The sequence below is a fragment of the Callorhinus ursinus genome, unplaced genomic scaffold (assembly GCF_003265705.2).
Source record: "Callorhinus ursinus isolate GAN/ISIS: 27379988/994484 unplaced genomic scaffold, GSC_fseal_2.0 scaffold16, whole genome shotgun sequence".
NCBI classification, from domain to species: Eukaryota; Metazoa; Chordata; class Mammalia; order Carnivora; family Otariidae; genus Callorhinus; species Callorhinus ursinus.
In genome coordinates, this window is record NW_027397078.1 from 9,218,199 (window position 1) to 9,230,794 (window position 12,596).

The window sequence follows — 12,596 nt, forward strand, 5'->3', positions numbered from 1 at the left end:
GGGGGGGCTGCGGGTCCGCCTGCAGACCCTCAGCCAGTCCTCTTTCCAGCCCCACTCCTGCCCTCGGGGACCCCCGCAGTCTCAGCTTGGAGCCTCTCCCTCTGCTCTGTGTCACCTGTCACCACCCTTCCTTCTGCTCTCTGTCTCCCAGGAATGTGTTGAAATCCCTCATCTGGCGACACCCTGCCCCCTCTTCCTTATTGTGGGTTTATACCTTTTTTGTTCCTTCACGATTGTATTAAAGGGAGTTTGGGAGGGAAGGGGAGATAAATACATGTGCTCTAAGTATGTAAAACAGATAATCTGCGCAAAGCACTCTGCACAGTATCTGCTCAACAAATGTCAGCTCCTCTTAAAATTATCACCTGCCATTGTCGTGTCCTGGGGTGTGCGGGGAGAGGTATGAGGGTCAGGGGGACAGTGGGTTCTCAGTCAGGGCGAGCAGATAGGGAGCGAGGCTGTGGTCTCTCTCTGTGAATATTCTGTGGCTTCTAGCTATAGTTTTTCCTCTTAAAAATTTATTATTTAAAATTGATTTTTAATTGCATTAATAATAAATGAGTACGTGCCTTTGTAAAAAACGTGAAACCTCGAACTAGCCTTATACCAATTCCAATCCCCTGCCACCTTCTGTCTCAGCTCGGGTCTGGGAAGTAGGCCCTGGCCCAGGGGTTGGAGGGCCAGGCCTTTATGTAGGAGGGGGTCCCAGGAAGCCCCAGCAGAGGGGTGCAGAGATGAGCCAGGGACGGGAAGGAAAGAAAACGGATGAAGGCATGGTCACCAAGCAAGCTAGCACTGTGGGTAGCTGGGGCTCAGCCCTGCTGGGGGTCTGTGGCCATCGGTGGAGAGCAGCCCACCCAAGGAGCCAGGGTGCTGGGGGTGTTTAGCTGCCATGCTTGCTTCTCGGCCACACCCCACGACGGGGGTCCTTGCCATGGCTTCTGAGACCACAGCCCGGGTGATTCCCTTCACCACCCCCCAGCCCCCGCCATTCCTCTGAGAGGTGACAGGTGGCCAGTCTCTTCTGCTCTTGGAGCACATATCGTGCTGCCTCCGCCGTCTTGGGGGATGGGAGTGGGGAAGCTCTGGGAGTCTTTCTCCAGACAGCTGCCCCCTCCCCTTCCCCTCCAAAAGCCTTAGCCCATCCATCAAGCAGTGGCTGCTGGAACTGGTTTGAGCCGGCAGACGGTGGGCATCTCTTTCTAACTCAGGATTCAGGGATGTCACGTTGGTAGCTTGAAAGCAGCCACGGGGGAAGCATTTACACCAGGGAAATTGGCCAACGCCCCAGGTGGTAAACATTTGCCGCCGCACCAGTGTCTGACCTCCAACGGAGAGCAAGTACAGGGGATAGGAAGCAAGCCAAATGGTGTCACAAGGAAGCCGCCGGCTAGCTCTAGAAGGTGGGACATTTTGCAGAACAGCTCTCCTATTTGTTTCAATACACTAAGCTCATTTAAGAAAGGACCCGGCCAGACAGAAACAGACTGAAGTGACATAACCAGATGCAGTCTGGTCTGGATCGGATACTGGTTTGCAAAATCATTTGTGGGTCCACTGAGGAGCTCTGGATATGTTCTGGGTATTAGTCGAGATGAATATTTCCTGAAATGGAAAGGTAGAGATCCTTGACTGGAAAAAGCAGGCTGCTTATTTTATCTAGAATACAAGTACGTCTTGTTTTTTTTTTTTTTTTTTTTAAGATTTATGTATTTATTTGAGAGAGAGAGAGCGAGAGAGCAGGGGGAGAGGGAGAGCGAGAGAGAGCGAGATAAAGAGAGAAGAACCTCGAGCAGACTCCCCACTGAGAGGGGAGCCTGAAGAGGGGCTCAATCCCACGACCTTGAGATCATGACCTCAGCCAAAACCAAGAGTTGGGTGCTTCACCGACTGAGGCACCCAGGCGCCCTACAAGTATGTCTTTATAAATATATGGGTGCAGAGAAAAATGTAGAAAGATAGTGTGGTAAGCAGAATCCACACCCTGATCCCGGCACCTGTGCATGAGAGGAGGTTCCACTCCCATGATTGTGTCATGTGATAAGGCACAGTTGGCCTTAAAGTTGGGAGATTATCCCCGCGGGCCTCACCCAATCATAAGAGCCCTTTAAAAGCAGAGCATTTTCTCTGCCTGGTGGCAAAAGAGGCAGGCAGAAGGAGAAGTCAGAGAGATTTGAAGCAGGAGAAGGGTTTAGATGGGCTCTTTCTGGCTTGAAGACGTGCAAGAACCAGAGGACAACCAGAAAGGAAATTGGGAGGACCTCAGTCCTGCAGCCACAAGGACCTGACTTCTGGTAATAACAGGGACGAACTTGAGAGTGAATTCTTCCCCAGATCCTACAAGTAAAAGCCCAGCCTGGCTGACACCTTGACTTTGGCCTTTTGAGGCTCAGAGCAGAGAACCAAGTCCACCCGGACTTCTGACCTGCAGCAGTGACAGGTAGTAAATGGATGGGATTTTAAGCCGCCAAAGTTGTGGTAATTTGCTACATAGCCGTAGACAACCAAGACGGATGTGCACTTAGGTGTTAATGGTGGTGATATCCGGGAGGTGAGAGTGTGAGGTTTTTATTTTAACCTCTCCGATGGTTTGTATGTTGTAATGTTCTGCAGTGTGCCTGTTCTTCCATTATATTAAAAAGATATATATTTTTTAAAACCCTTTTAGATTGCTGGAGGGGGGAGGGGAAGCCCGTCCTTTATTCCCCCCCCCTCCAAGACAACCTACTAGAGCTTTATTCTGTACCTTCTCCATGATACTTGCTGTATTTTGTACCGCTTATGTTATTAGTAACATTGTATTTTTAATTTAAATCATCTTAAAAAACAAAAAAACCAAACCAGCCAAAATACTTTAGCCTCCTCCTGAGCAATAATATTCATGAAGTCATGGGTTGATTGTGCCAGTTCTTTTTTTCCTAGCACATCAGAATACATGACCATAATTATTAAAAAATACGGGTCTGTGTACCTCCAGCGGTATACAAAACAGGCTCTGGGAACGGCTGATCCCATATAATCCTTTTGTAGCTTTGGCTGCCGTTGGAAACAAAAGCCTGGGAGGGGTTGGCTCCTGGATGCCTGGCAACTTCAGCCTTGACCCTGCCCACCAAAGCCCAAAGGCTGGCGACGCCAAGGTCTGGCCACTGTCTGGGTCACGGAGGGGAAAAGAACTTATGGAAGGAGGAGGTAAATCCGGATTTGTGCTTCTGGAAACTGCCCTGCCCACGGCTGGGTGTCAGAGCCCTGGGTTCAGCTGAGCCAGGCCATCTGACTCCTCAACCCCAGACTCAGACCACTTTTCCTCCCAAGGAAAAGACCAGAAGCATGAGAAGTCCCAAAAGGAATCAGGCATCAACCAAAGACTAGTAGACGCAACGGGGTTTTTTGTCCACTTTTTTGTTTGTTTGTTTGTTTGTTTTATCCAGAGGAAGGAGGGAGCAGGAGATAGAGAGCGTTAGATAATTTTTTTTTAAAAGGTTTTCTTTATTTGAGAGAGAGAGAGCGTGCGCAGGAGAGAGAGCGCGAGCAGGGGGAGGGGCAGAGGGAGAGGGAGAAGCGGGCTCCCTGATGCGGATCCCAGGACCCTGGGATCGTGACCCGAGCCGAAGGCAGACGCTTAACAACTGAACCACCCAGGCGTCCCGATAAATTTGGTTTTAATATGGCTAGGTCTCATGGGGAAATCTATGCCAGATTTTTTCCTGGTCAAAGAGCTTACCAACTGGGCAACTTGAGTAAGTTACTTAACTTCTCTGTTTCTTTATCTTTGAAGTGGGCATAATGGAAAAGGTGGGTTTTGCCAAATGCTGGTGATGAAGGTGAAAACACGTCCTACTAAAATAATATTTACTGTATGTTTGTGGTTCTCAGTATCCGGATATGGAGAACTACTAGTCGTGTAACTTCTTCACCCGTGTCCCCCTCCCTTCTGCCCTCACCCCTCCACAGTTTGCTCTGAAAACAACAGCCAGAAGGCTCCCCTAAAACCCGAGTCAGCTTCTGGCCCTTTTGCCTTAGAATCCTCCAGAGCCTTCCTATGTCACCTGAGTGAAAGCTGAGGGCGGTAGGAAGGCCCTGCCTCTGTCCCGACTTTTCTGAGCTCATGGCCTGTTACCTCCTCTTCTCTGCTTCAGCCACACTAGCCTCTTTGCAGTTCCTGGAATACATTGGGCCACTCCCACCTCAGGACCTTTGCACTGGCTGTCCTCTGGCCTGCTTTTTCTCCATCATCCACACGGCTCCCTCCCTGGCACCTCCTCTAAGCCTTTGCTGAAGTGTCAACTCCTTCCCGCCATCCCCAACCCCTTATCAATGTTCTCTATTCCCTTCCCTGCCCTGTTTTTCTCCTTCCCACTTCCCACCATAAAACATGCTGCATGTTTTGTTTATTTATTTGTTTTCTACCTTTCTCCCCTGCAAGAATGTAAGCTCCATGACTACAGGGTTTTTTGTTTTTTTTTTTTTTAATCTGTTTTGTTCACAACAGTTTTCCAGGGTCTTAGAACAGTGAGTGACATATTGCAAGTGCTTAGTGATTATTCGTTGCATAACGAACAAAAGGGTGGCGGGTGGAGTTGGGGCACAGTGGCCTGATTTTCAGAGGGTACCGCCTCGGGCCCTTGCGGGCCTTGGCCCGGGGAGCCTGTTTCTCTCCCAGGACCCTTTGCAGTTTGAACGCCAGTGGCCATGCTGTTTGCTCTTCAGCAACCATCCGGAGCAGTCCTCAGTTGGCTCTGCTTTTGCGGGATTTTCAATACGTGATTTCCCCCCACGGACAGAACAGGAATCATTTAAAATCATTCATGAGAAACTCATGGCTGTGCTTTCGGCAGGCGGCTTTTGCAGGCCACGAGCGCCTGGTAGGGGACGTGAAGAGCAGAGAGGGAAAACCATTCTGCCCGCTTTCCAATCCCCTGTCCCCTCCCCGTCCGTCCCGCGCCCCCCCCCCCCCCGAGGCCTGGGTCAGAAGAGTGGCCGTTTGGGCTGGGAAAAGCTGAAGCCTGGGGACGGCGGGTTCGTCTCCCCACTGCGGCGCCCTGCGTCCCAGGCCCACAAGCTGCTCCCCCACGGCTCAGCCTGGAGCCTCAAGCCTGCCCCTGAACCTGGCTGAGGCCGCAGTCCAGGCCCATCTTGGGCGCGGTGGCAGATCTGTCCCCAGCCTGGCCTCCAGTGGCTCACCCAAGAGGAGTCCATGATATGCCCTCGCTGGCTCCTCTTGGACTGATTCAAGTGGTCGGGGGCAGCCCTTGGGGTTCAGCGATGTTGACATATGTGCCCCTGAGCCCTTTCCTAGCGGCTTAACCCGTGGGTTTGCGGTTGGGGCCAGGTGGGGAGGCTCTGCTCCTCCTGCTGGCTTACCTTGACCTGCCCCTCGCGGCAGACACTTTCGGGGTCCTACCCCCCTGCCGGTAGCCCTGGCCTCCATGCTTGGGAGCCTGCTCACTGCGAACAACTATGCCTCCCTTGCCCGAGGGATTTTTCTGGCAGCACACTCTTCCTGCGTGCGGGGGCCCGGGGCAGCCTAGAGCACTGACAAGGGGGGGGAGGGACCAGCGGACAAATACGGACGCAGCCGTATTGCTGGCTGGGGACAACCTCAGGGGCGTGTTCTACACTGTCTGCACGAGGTCCCCAGGGGACTCCGACCCACCCAGGTGCCAGCAGGGACAACCGCCGTTCCCTCCTCTGCCCTCATTTCCCTTCCTGTTGTCATCTCGCAGATCGCGGGGGAGGGGGGGGTGTTCAAGATGGCTGCAAATTCCTTGTCACTCTCCTGGCAGGAGGCAGGGTGCCGTCCCCCACTCGGCGTGTCTGCAAAGACACACTGGAGTCCCTGCCCCCTTGTTTGGAACCGGGCTGGTGGCCGATGCAATCAGGTTAAGATGAGGTCGTCCCGGAGTCGGTGGTCCCTTCCATCCAATGGCAGGTGTCCTTTCAAGAAGAGGGAACGACGTAGAGGCAGACGCGCAGCTATGCCACGTCACAGCAGAGGCAGAGATCAGGGTGGAGATCAGAGATCCAGAAGCCAGGAGAGAGGCCTGGAGCAGACTCTCCCTCTGGGGCCTCCAGAAGGAACCAACCCCGCTGACACCTTGATTTTGGACTTGTGGCCTCCAGACCTGGGAGAGAATGAATTTCTGAGCTGTCAGACGGCAGCCTGCATCGACTTGCTGGCTCTTTAGGAAATGGGTCTTCCAGCCCAGCCGATGCTCAAATTGTAAAATTGTGAGCAAGTAAAGTGATTGTTATTTATTTTAAGCCGCCAAGTGCAGGGGTGGTTGGTTGCCTGGCAATAGACAACTGAAACACACATGAACTTCTGGCCCTGGGATCCTGGCTTTAGAGTCCTACATCTTCCACATTCCTTCTTGCGGACTGGCTGCTCTTCAAACTCAATCTGCTTCTTGCCGCCCCTTTCCAGGCTTGGCCCCTGGGGACGGTGCTCCCACCCCCCTTCGGCTGCCCCCAGACCCACACCCGGCTCCCCTGGCCTCAGTTGGGTGTCCCCCGCACGTCTTCCCCGGAGGTGGGACTGGGACTGGTGGCCCTGCCCTGCTCCCCTCAACATGTCCACTGTCCTTAGCCCTCCAGGCAGCCTCCTCGGACTGGTAGGGGTGCCCCTGGGGGGAAGTGAGTCTCTGCCAGCCCTTCTCAGCATGCGCCCCACCCCCACAGCCCAGCATTCTCACTGGGTGGCCGTTCTGGGTCCCTGTCCTTTGCCACACGAAACCCCGTCACCTCTGCTGCAAACCCCACGAGATCAATTTTGCGGTTCTTGGCTGGCGTCCATAACGAAGACCTGCCCTTGTGGGCTTGTGGAGGGCAGGGTGGCTCACTCCCTGATATCTATCACCCCTCTGGGTGGCCGATCTATTTATCTGGCTAGGGATGGGGTCAGGAACAGATCTGTGGCTCAGTCCTAACCAATGAGACATGATGGGGGGGGGAACCTACTAGGGGCTTCTGAAAAATATTGACTTAATATTTATTTGCTCCTAAGAAAGGTGCTCAGAGTCTTAGCTGCCTGTTTTTTTTTTTTTTTTTTTTAAGATTTATTTATTTATTTCAGAGAGAGAAAGAGCATGAGAGAGCAGGGCCGAAGCCAGGTCGAGTGGAGGTGTTTTCCGTAATTTGTAGTCAAAATTATCCCCGATACCCTCTTTTTCTATCTTCCGCTCGATGACACAAACTCTTTTCTTCCTGTCCTTCCCAACCAGCCATGTGGCCTTCATTTCTGCCTTAAGTCTTGGTTCACTTTCTGGCCCCCGACACGGAAAGCCCTTTTGCCTCTCTCCCTTCTCTCCCTACTTGCCCTGATCTGATCCTTCAAGTCCTGGCTTGAGCCCCACCGAGTCTGTGCCTCCTGCGATTCCCCGCCCCAGGTATCACCTGCATGGTGACCCGTGGGCCGCGCAGCCCCACTCCCTGGATTCGAATTCCGATTCTGCCGCTTACTGATGCTGTGAACTTGGTGGAGTGAATGAACCTGTCTGAGCCTCGGCTGACTCATCTGTGAAATGGGGATCATCACACTATCTGTCTCATAGGGTGGTAATGAGGACTAAATGAATAAATTCAACACGAATAATGTTTGTCAAGTGCTAGAGCCGTGCCCGGCACAGCCAAGCTGCCTGATGAGTGTCCGTGAGCTAAACGACATAACTGAAAGCTGCCATCTGCTATTTACGATGGTGGATGTGTCTGCGCGCCCGGCAGAGCCCACACCAAGGCTCTTGCCTCTCCCCCAGGATTGGCCTTGGGTCTCGTTCTTCCTGGACGTTGGACTTCCTTCTAGGTTCCCGGCTGGCCCTGTTCTCAGCCTGGTAGCCGTGTCCATCCACTGGGCACACTACTGCTCAGAGCTGCCCCTTCCAGCCTCAGCCTCAGCTTTCTTGCCAATCTGGGTGGGAACCCCAGAGGTGGCTTTCTTGCCAATCTGGGTGGGAACCCCAGGGGTGGCTTTCACGGGCTGATTTGATGTACAACGCGTCTTTTCAGTCGCTAGGGGAGAAAGGGGCTTAAAAGCACTCAAGTGTTATTTCATCGCTAGACAGGGGGCACGAGGGATCCCTTCGGCTGCCTAAGGTTTGAGAAGTGTGGCAGTAAGAAAATAATAACGGGACCTCTGAGCACCCACCGAGCCTGGCGTGTGTGGCCCTGACCCACCCTCTGTACAGAGCCACCTCCCCGAAGCCCGCCACATCCTGGCAAAGGAGGGATCATTGTCCTTGCTTTACAGATGATGGAACTGAGGCCCAGAGAGCAGGAGTTACTTTCCCAAGATCACACGGCCAGGAAGAGGCTGGGGGTGGAGAGGATGTAGGGGGAGCTGGGAGGAAGCTCAAGTCTGACTTCTTCCCAGAGCCCACTCTGCCCCCCCCCTCCTCCCCCGGCCGCCTTCTCTGTGCACTGGCCTGCATCCCCTTGCAAGCGGGGCTCCTGGTCTGCTGTTCCGGTGCCTCCTCGCCCACTCTCAGCCTGGCCTGGGCGGTCCCTCCCCAGGCCAGCTGGGTTTGGCTCTAGGAAATGTGATTAAAGTTGGTCTCTCCAGAGAGGGTCTGTTCGAAAGAATCAAAGGCTTGAAGCAAGCAGAATGTTCATAATGTTGGAATAAACCCCTGTGCTTGGGCGGCCGTGGAAATATTAGACCTCCCAGCAAAGCCTGCAGGGTTGTCAATTCAGAAACGGAGAAGAGGAAGAAGATGAGAATAAAAGCAAAGCCCAGCCCCGGCTCCGGCAAGTGCTAGCACTCCGACGGCGGCTAGATCCCCAGAATCCTTATAGTGTGAATTCAGAAGGAAGAAAATATCTATCTGGGCGAGCAGGCGGTTCTCCATCTCACTTTTAATTGCACCTGGAAAGGGGCTTAATATCTCAGCCAATTTCTGCATCATCTTTTGCAAATCTTGGGCTGCTCAGGTCCCTGGGGGTTTGTGTAATAAAACGGGATGGTTAAAGGGCATGTTTCTGCATTAACGAATCTTTCTGCACTGGCTGGGCCCGAGCATTATGTAAATGTTTACTGTAATTAAGAGATGAAGTTGTCACGGTGTAGTATTTTGGTTGCTGGTGTGGAGTTCCTGCCGTGCCCCAGCCATGAATAGTCACCCGAGAAGGAGGAGGGCCAGAAGCAGCGGAGAGAGGAAAAGGTAGACACGTGTGCACCCCACTGTGTGCACTGGCTAACCCCGGGAAGGGTCGTCTGGTTATAACGTGCCCTTCAGCCCCAGGTACAAGGAAGAGCCGGGGCCACGGCTCGGGAAGGCAGGTCTTGCCTTCCTGCCACTGCTGTGCTGGAGTGACCACGCTTACGTCATACAGCCTTGAGCCTAAAGTAGGATTTCGCCTGCCTGGGCCCAAAGATGAGAGGATATGTGGAATTGCACGACCTCTACTTGTACGCGTTTGTTTGTGTTTGGAGGGGAGTGGTAGAGTGGTAGAGAATTCCAGCATTTAAAACAACAAAAAAAGATGGAAGTATAATTTTCGTTTGGTGAAGCACACATCTTAAAAAAAAATACAGCTTTTTTGAGGTATAATTGACATCCGATAAACTGCACATATTTAAATGATACAATTGGATCTGTTTTGACATATGCGTCCACCCGTGAAACCATCACCGTAATCAAGATCATGAACATATCCACGGCCCCCCAAGGTTTCTCCGTGCCCCCCTGTAATCCCTCCCGCCTGCCTCTCCCTGTTCCCCATCCCCAGGCAACCGCTGATCTGCTTCCTGTCACTGCAGACTAGCTTGCATTTTCTAGAATTTAATATAAATGGAAACATGCAGTCTGCGCTCTCTGGCTTCTTTCACTCAGCATGATTATTTTGAGATTCATCCATGTTGCGTGTTTGTTCCCTTTATTGATGAGCTGTATTGCACTGCACGGATATACCACAATTTGTTTATCCATTCATCTGTTGGTGGATATTTGGGTTGTTTCCAGCTTTCGGTTCTTTACGGATGAAGCTGCCATGAATGTTCGTGCGCATATACTTTCATTTTTCTTGGGGAAATATCCAGGAATGGGATGGTTAGATCAGCCGGTAGGTATATGTTCAACTTAATTAAAAAAAAAAAAACACCACTTTCCAAAGTGGTTATACCGATTTCCACTCCTATCAGACATGCGCGAGTGTTCCCGTAGCTCTGCCTCCTTGCCGACATCTGGTGTCATCACCCTTTTTCATTTTAGCTATCCCAGCTTGTGGATGTGTGTGTGTTTTAATTAAAATTTCGTTTTTATGTGCCTTAAAACTCTGTAAGGTACGTGAGTGTGTACCTTTTTTTTTTTTTTTTTTAAAAGTTTTTTTTTATTGGGGCGCCTGGTGGCTCAGATGGTTGAGCGTCTGCCTTCGGCTCAGGTCACGATCCCGGGGTCCTGGGACCGAGCCCCGCGTCGGGTTCCCCTTTTGGCGGGAAGCCTGCTTCTCCCTTTGCCTCTCCCCCTGCTCATGCTCTCTCTCTCCCTCTGTATCTCTGTGTCTCAAATGAATAAATATTAAAAAAAAAAGATTTTATTTATTTATTTTAGAGAGAGAGAGAGAGAGAGATAGCAAGAGAGCACAAGTGGGGGCAGGGAGAGGCAGAGGGAGAAGCAGACTCCCCACTGAGCGGGGGGCCCGATGCGGGGCTCCATCCCAGGACCCCGGGACCATGACCTGAGCCGAAGGCAGACGCTTCACCGACTGAGCCGCCCAGGCGCCCCGAGTGTGGACATTTGTAAAAATTCGTCAAGCTGCACACTTGAGATGTCTGCATTTTTACTGGATGTAAATCATTTCTCCATAAAATCTTATAAACAAAACTGTAGGGAGCAGAGTCCCTTGAAATTCTGTCATCTTCTATTTCTATCCTTCGAAATGGCTGTCCCGACCTAGTCAGGGACCTGGCTCTGGTAACAGGACCTTTAAGAAAGCCTGCTGGTCGTTGGTGACAAGGTGAGGTGTGGGCCTGGTAGGTGTGGTTCAAGCTGAGGAAGGCAACAGGTGACTCATCCAGTTTCCTGGATCCTGGAAAATTGTGCCCTGGGCTTTTTGGCGAGGCTGTTCTTTGAAGTCCTGGAGATGAAAGCTTTGCAAGCCGTGGCCACTCCCCGCCCGCTGATGGAGGTGGCAGCCCACTCTGGGCCAAAGAATGGTGGAGGCCGCTGCCCTTGGGTCGGTGTGGTGGGGGGCGTATGGGCGGGGTGGGTATGGGGGTAAGATACCCCAGCAGCTCACCTTGTAGAGGCAAGGCCCAGACCCCGTCGCCTTCCCAAACACCTCAGTTGAGGATGGGCTGGCTCTGCGGGCCTGGTCTGGTGGCTTAGTCATCGCCCACTAAAAATCCCACGTTGATGGCCCAGTGCACCCGGATCAGGGGTTCCCAACCTGGGACTGCACTGCCCACCACCCAGGGGTGTTTGGAAATGGTGTTTTTGAGGATCACGATGTCAGGGGGCCATACGGGGTGAATGGGCAGGGATAGTGTGTGAGACAGCCCCGTGCAATGAAGGACTGACCTTCCCCAAATACTGACAGTGTGCCCTGGGTTGAGAAACAAGTTTTTTGTTTTTTTTTTTTTTTAAGTAGGCACCATGCCCAGTGTGGAGCCCAGTGCAGGGCTGGAACTCACAACGCTGAGATTGAAATCTGAGCTGAGATGAAGAATTGGCCGCTTAACCCACTGAGCCAGCCAGGTGCCCCAGAAACAAGCTGGTTTTGGTAGGTAAGAGTTAATTGATTGCCTCAGTGATAGATATTCCTCTTCTTTCAATACTTGAATTCATCTTTTTTTTTTTTTAGTTTAGTTTAAACTAAATTCTACACTCAAAGCGGGGCTCTAACTCACGAACTGGAGATCAAGAGTCGCATTGTCTACTGACAGAGCCAGTCAGGTGCTCCATCCTTGAGTTCATCTTGGGGATGTCCATCGGAGCCTTCAAATCTTGCTGGCTGCATCCATACTGCATGGCTGCTACTGATTAAGAAATACGTCTGGAACATCAACAGCACGAAAACCCTCCGCAGATCAAAACCCTTCTCTAGCTTAAAGGTTACGCGTAAGCCTGGCCCCGTTTCGAAACTTTCTGGCACTCCAACACATACTTCTAGAGACGTTTAAAGAGCAAGGTTGATTTCAAAAGCCGTGAAATAATTTCTTAAGTCTTATTTCATTTTAATTTTCTTTTTTTAGAATTCATTTCGCACCTAGTATTTGAAGTCAACCTAAACTGCTCCGCTGGTCTTGGCGCGCGGCTGCGAGGGACAGAGATGGAGGAATTCTGGTTGGCGTGACCCGTGCGGAGAAGGCGGTTGCAGTTTTCTGACATTAAATATTAACACTGGGGATTAATAATGAAGGCTGACAGTTCCTTTCTCGGTGATTCTGAGCGTGTCTCTCCCCAGCCTGCAAGGCCAGCAGGCCCAGGCCCTTCCCCTGCCCGAGCCATGTGGCCAGAGCCCCCTGCTCTCTGAGGTCAGGAGAGGTAAGGAAAACAACCCTCTTGTCACCCAGAGAGGCAGGAGTGCCTGCCTGAGCCACTGTGCGCAGCTCCAGGCTTGTCCTCACCCTCCCTGGCGACAGGAAAGCAGCTGGTGGCCAAGGG

At 52.1% G+C, this 12,596-nt stretch overlaps 1 long non-coding RNA gene across 2 annotated transcripts in view; it reads left to right on the top strand.

The window, feature by feature from the left end:
* The window catches only part of LOC141374274 (uncharacterized), a 26,757-nt gene extending 14,426 nt beyond the window's left edge, over positions 1-12,331 (top strand). The window contains exons 2-3 of one of the 2 annotated variants that reach the window (XR_012381030.1): positions 11,578-11,712; positions 12,185-12,331. This is a non-coding gene — a long non-coding RNA (uncharacterized lncRNA). The remainder of the gene's footprint in view (positions 1-11,577; positions 11,713-12,184) is intronic. The other variant, XR_012381029.1, reaches the window with a different exon arrangement.
* Positions 12,332-12,596: the final 265 nt, after the last annotated feature.